Source organism: Lactuca virosa, chromosome 5, assembly GCF_052849685.1.
Source record: "Lactuca virosa cultivar CGN04683 chromosome 5, Lactuca_virosa_CGN04683_v6, whole genome shotgun sequence".
NCBI lineage: Eukaryota > Viridiplantae > Streptophyta > Magnoliopsida > Asterales > Asteraceae > Lactuca > Lactuca virosa.
In genome coordinates, this window is record NC_136430.1 from 430,706,585 (window position 1) to 430,713,211 (window position 6,627).

At 39.5% G+C, this 6,627-nt stretch overlaps 1 non-coding gene across 1 annotated transcript; it reads left to right on the forward strand.

Moving 5' to 3' along the window:
- The first annotated feature begins 6,203 nt into the window (after positions 1 to 6,203).
- Positions 6,204 to 6,310, forward strand: LOC145117954 (small nucleolar RNA R71). The gene has a single exon (XR_013712945.1). It is a non-coding gene; the product is annotated as a small nucleolar RNA R71 (small nucleolar RNA).
- The last annotated feature ends 317 nt before the right edge of the window (positions 6,311 to 6,627 follow it).

Here is a 6,627-nt window from a genome sequence, read left to right on the forward strand (position 1 = left end):
CCGTCTTGTGTTTATCCTCTCTTTCCAAGTAAGCACATAAAGAAATTGACCCCCGTCCACATGTTGAATGTTGAAGTGATTAAACAATTGGATGAAGGACCGGTTGGCAAAATTCAATCCCCTCCCCAAATCATCTTGATATCTCCTTCCCCCTCATTTAAGCACTCCGGGGGTATATCATCTTCGACTGGGATCACCGGTGGATCGGGATGTGCTTGCTCGCGTTTCGGCCTTACCCTCCTTCCCGGCTCCTCGGGTCCTATCACTGCATCATCATGAGGAATAGCATAATGCCCCCCTCCATAATCTTCAATAATTCGGGCTCTTCTAAAAAGAATGGGATTAAAAGGAGGGTTCGGGACCATCGTCATCAAGTTCCATGCTCCTCTTTCCATTAACCCATAGGATTTGGCTAGGCGAGTGACAAACATCCCACCACTGATCTTTGAAGTTTTGCGATCCTTGACCGTCCCCCAGCTAAATAAGACGCCATGCAATACGAAAGATTGCAAAAAGTGTTAGGAGTAATAATACTCCACAAGTAGAAAACATCAAGGTAGGGAACCTTGTCGTCATCTTTCCACATGTTGATTGTATTCGCGATGAGGCGGTGAATCAATCTATGAGTGGGTGATCGAATACTCCCCTCTCGAGCGGACTTGGGGATATAAACTTTGTTAGCAATGGTGTTCCACCAAGTGGAACCCACAACACCCTCCGGGAACCCCTTATGACAATGCTCAAGAAATGTGCCAAAACCCTCAGTAGACACCAGTTGTTGGTCATAAATACCCAACCTATAAGCTAGTTCCACCATACTACATCGGCAAAATTCACCACCAAGGCAAAAAGTAACAATTCCCAAGTTGTAATAATTGTTCCCTTCACGGATATTGATGGTTAAGAAAAACTCCCAACACAACTCTTTAAACACCGGTTCTTGAATGCGGAATAGCCGGTTCCATCCATCACAAGTGATGGATACCCCATCATTCATAAAGACTTTGACAAGATACGGGGCCAACTCCTCTTCATAACGAACTCTTCCTAACCAATCCCAATCTATTCCATTTGGTACGTAAATTTCTTTCTTCTTAACTTCAATCAGCTTCTTCTTCCATCTTTTCATTATGGATTCCAAATCAATTCTTATAAAATTTAACCAAGGATAGTCTCCTTGGCTACCCCTAGAGCTTTGTCCACCTCTTGGAAACATTTTTTGCAACATAAGAAAACCATACAAACCAGAAAACACAGAAACATTAAAAACCAAAATCTGGGACTGCCTTCAGGGACCGACTTGTCGAGTCCACGAACAGACTCGGCAAGTCACATGAACTGCTCGAGTCGCATGTCTGAGGTGTATCAATTCATCCAACAAAACTCAAAATTGGTACCATGGGTTTGTCTCAGGATGCATACTAAGTATAAATTCATAATCAATTGCATCTATAACGTCCTAAGTAGACAAAAATTAAAAACCCTAGAATCCTAATCAAGTCAAAGGAAACCGGTTGCAGCAAATTGGGATCAATATTCTGCAAAAAATTAAAGCTTTAAGAAGAGTATAAACAAAAGATGTTACCTTGTTAGAAGAAAGTGGAAGAAATCAAGAAAAATGGGATGGGTTGCTTGAGAGAATCTTGGCACGTCGAGTATAGGTATGTCGGCCGTATGAAGTGAAAATGTTTATCAATTAGGTTAAAACCCTAGATTTACATAAATGTAAAAATTATTTTTTTTCAGTAATTTTAACTGACTCATCGAGTCATCGTTCAGACTCACCGAGTCATGTCACGAAATTATTTCACATCTGTGTAAGGCCTCGTCGAGTCCGTGTATAGACTCGCCGAGTTTGTTATTCTGTTGAAAACATTTTTTTTCTTTTCTAAAAAAAAATTTCCTTATTTAAAAATAACACCGCACCCCACACTTAGGCCTTAATTACCCTCAAGCAATCAATTATGGATGAATATGAAGATTGAAATAAAAATAAAAAAAAAACTAAGTAATCCTCACAAAACAAAAATGAAAAACGAAAAGAAAAGAAAAGCAAACTCTTTTGACGGGTTGCCTCCCATTAAGCGCTTCTTTTTAAGGAGTCATTAGCTGGACTCCTTCCCGCTTTACGTTTCTGCTGCTTCCTCCATTGGGATCTCCTTTTTTAATTTTTGGACTTTATATTTTGTCTTGTACAAATAGATTTTTCTCTTGTAAGCCCTCTTCAATTCTTCTATTCTCTTCCTTGCAGTGATTTCTTCAGCTTTACGTTTTTTCCCTTTATCGTGCTTATTTTTCCCCACTCCTTCCTTTTCACGCTCCATCGTTTCCCTTCCTTTCTTATCTTTCTTGATTGCCTTTTTGGTCGTTACAGAATACGGTGCTTTGAAAGTGAAAACTTCACACGTAGTAGAGACAATGGCACGAGGCTTGGTTCTTTTGCTTTTGATTGACATCTCTTCTTGATCTAGCATATGTGATTCAATAGAAGAGGTATGATTATCACCATTCACATTTTTAAGATCCCCTTTATCTTCCAAACTTCCTCTATCCTCCTCCACAATTGCTTCAAGAAAAGCCAAATGTGCATCCTCAAAGTTGATAAGATCTTTAACAACCTTGTTTTTCTTAAGAGGATTCTTCAAGTAATCATGAAAAAAGTGCACATCTGGTTCACAAAGGGTACTAATGGCTTGCAGACTAAATTTTCCATCAGATTGGGAACTTTCGCAGGTACTCGTCGAGTCAGCAGATACGACTCGGCGAGTCAGAGAGTCTTCAACACTTTTGAGGTTTTCTTTGCAGTCAGCTTCCTTGATCAACCTTTCTATCTCCTCCAGATCTCCCTTGGCATCAGAATTCTCTTCCAAGGATAATAAGAATTGGTTTGGATTGACCTCTTGCAAGTAATCAAGCTCTCTCTCCAATACTTCATCATCTAAAATTATTGAGGAAACCTTATCTTCTTTTAACTCTTTGGGCTTCTCCTTTTTCTCTGCTTCAAAAATTACCGAATCATCTCCCACCCTTAATGTTAGCGTAGACTCACGCATGTCTACCAAGGCACAAGCGGTATTCAAGAATGGAAGCCCAAGAATGATTGGTACTTTAGAGTCCTCCTCCATGTCTAATATTATAAAGTCAACCGGAATACCAATTTATCAATTTTGATAAGGAGATCTTCACATACTCCCATTGGATGTATTATCGTTTTGTCAGCTAGATGAATCTTCATTTGAATAGGCTTTGGGACCGGAAGGTTTAACTTTTGGAAGAAGGAATATGGCATAATATTAATACCAAGGTTGCAGAAAATGCTAGACGTTAGCTAGGCGGTGGACTGGGGTCTAGGGATTAATCGGTTAGACGGGGATTAATCGGGGACCATTAATTATTAAAAAAATAATTCAAAAATTTATAAATCTAACTTTAATACTAAGAATATAAGTAAATAAGCATAAAAGTTTAATAATAACTTAATAAGTTTAACAAGCACAACCATTTATCATCCAAAATAAGCACAAAAGTTTAATAATAAGTTTAACAAGCACACAAAATCATCATCCAACAAGTCCATAAAAGTTTAATAGTGAGTTTAACAAGCACAACAATTTTCTTCTAATATTCTCCACATACTTCCATTATTTGAACCCCATCTGACTCATATTCATCTTCTTCTAACACTTGCTCCTCACTCTCGGACTCGAAATCTTCATTGAAAAGTTCCCTCGTTTTTGGACTTTCTCGGGGTGCTTGACTAACATTGGTTGCAAGAGCTTCATCAACTGTTATAAAAAAACTCACATTAACACATTAAAATTGCTCACTCAAATCAACATGCTATGTATCATATCAGTTTATCATCACTTCATCTAATATATCATCACATTAACACCATATTCATATCAGTTTAACACATAAAAAAATCACATTAACACATTAAATATACTCACTCACATATCATTTTAACAGAAAAATTAAGTATATCATCACATTAACAACATATTCATATCAATTTATCATCACTTCATCTAATATCATCACAAATCAGCAGGCTCTGTATATACTTCATATTAATTTAACAGAAATTAGCATAACCAAAAACAATGTAAAATTCAAAGAGCTTTCACACTTTAATAACCAGAATCATCAACGATGACAAAATTCAAAGAAGCTTTCACTTTATTCATTTCTATAACCAAGAACAATCAAAAAAAGAAACTAATATATGAACAAATATTGACTATAAGATGCAAAATTAGCATAACCCAAGTGAAAAGCTAAGCTTAATTCAAGATCTAATCAGGGAATTTCAACTTTTGGATGATTACCTTTACGGTTTTAGTATCGTCGGGAACTTGTATAGGTCGGCGGTATCATCGGGAACAGAGGAGCTGAAGGCATCAGAGGGATTTCGGAGGAGCAGAGGATGTCGGAGGGGAAGGAACGACGACAAAGGATGTCGAATGAGAAGGAGCGACAACGCAATCTTGTAGATGACTGGAATGCGATGACGATCTTGGAAGGCAACAATGATCCTGGAAGGCAACAACGATCTTGGAAGGCAACGACGATCTTGGAACAGACGGAATGCTTAGAAGAAGAAGAAATCACCGTTTTTGATGTGAGAGAGAGAGAGAGAGATAGTAGTGAAATTGATAATGCGATTGAGATGGAATGAGTAAGAAGAAACGAACCCTAGCAATGGTTTGACGATTTTGCCCCTGAAAATTTTGAATTCTATTGACTGTATTTTGACCGATCAGGGCGCCCAACTCCGCCTAGCTCCGATTAGGTCCGGCTTTGACCGACTTTGACCCAAAACGATTACATAGGCCGATTAGGTATAAACGTAATCGGTTGGCGACCGCCTAGCGCCTAGGCGCCGATTAATCGGCCGCCTAGGCCGATTTTTACAACACTGATTAATACTTGCACCCGAATCCGTTAATGCTCGTGTGGTCATTATGTTCCCAAATTGACAAGGTACGACGATGCTTCCCGGATCGCGCCTCTTTTCTGGCAGTTCACTCAGCACTATTTCAGCGACTTCTTCTATATTTCTTCTAGTGGTAAAGAGGTTTTTAAGTAAACTACCATATTTTGGTGTTTGTAATATCGTTTCAACAAACGACATATTTACTTAGAGTGACTTTATGTTCTCCATAAACATCTTATATTCTTGAATCTGCTCATCAGGTATGGCTCGGCTCGGAAATGGTAAAGAGGGTCGGTAAGGCTTCAAAAGCGAGCAGTTTTTGGTATCCGGTTGTCGACTCGTCGAGTCCATGATGGCAACTCGGCGAGTCGAGTCGGGTTTACTCGAATCCCGGCTACTTTCTTCTTCTGTTCGCACTTTGTTGGGATTCTTCTGGATAGAGGTCAGAGGAGTGTAAATTGGCTCAGAATCTGTTGTTATTGAATTCACATGCGCCATTCTTGGATTTTGCTCGGTATTGCTAGGAAGTTCACCGGGTGCTCTTTGGTTTATTTGTTGTGCAAGCTGACCTAGCTGTTTTTCAATATGATGAATAGATGCTTGCTGATTCCTAAGCATATTTGGCTGATCCTTCATCATAGCTTGATGTTCTCTAAGCATATTTCGTTGCTCTTTCATTTCAACATCTGTATTATTATGCTTCTTCTCAGACGCGGCTACAAATCTTGTGAGCATGTCTTCCAAGTCAGCTTTTTTCTCCAGCACTGGTTCCTCTTTTTGATAATAGCCCCTTTCTTTTTGCTTAAATTTCTCTTCCCTTGCCTTTTTGTACTCATCATAAGGAAGCCAATCCTTCTTGGGTTTCCGCCAATTGTCATCATACATATCACCACTTGAATAGCACACTTGCACCCTCCTGTTCCCGTTTTCGTCAAGATCATAATCTTTAGTGAGAAGAGGCCCTCTACAATTCTCACAACCGACCCTAATGGCATGGATGGATTGGTCCATCTTAGTCATTCTTCGATCCAAATTCTCTAGTTTAGCCATCATGGCTGCCATGCTATCATTAACTGAGTTCACCGCCCCCCGACTCAGTTCATTCCTTGGGTTATTATATTCTCTAGAGTGCTTAGAGAATTCTTAAATTGGGGCCTTTATCACCAGGGGTGCTTTCTTTGTGAGTGGTCCTTGCGAATCAAGGAGTTGCCTAGTTGTCACATTTACTCCATCATAGAAAATGGATACTTCTTGTTGGTTGTTTAGATCGTGATGTGGGCAATTCCTTAGTAAGCCTTTGTACCTTTCCCACGCTTCATATAGTGACTCTCCAGCTTGTTGTTCAAAATTAGCTATGGCTTTCTTTAACTTGGCTATTTTTGAAGGAGGGAAAAACTGGTCTATGAATTCTTCTTTCATTTTAGCCCATGTAGTGATGGATCCTGGGGGAACTGATTTCAGCCAATCCTTTGCAGCTCCCTTGAATGTAACAGGTAGCATACGAAGCAGGACAGTGTCTCAAGCCACATTAGGGACATTGAAGTAGTCGGCTATGTCATTGACTTCGTCAAGATGCTTGTATGTGTCTTCATGATCCTTCCCGTAGAATGGAATCTCCTTAAGTTGAGCAAGTATGTGGCCTTTAAGTTCAAAGGTGGCAGTTGCGGGAATCGCGGGTTGCACTAGTC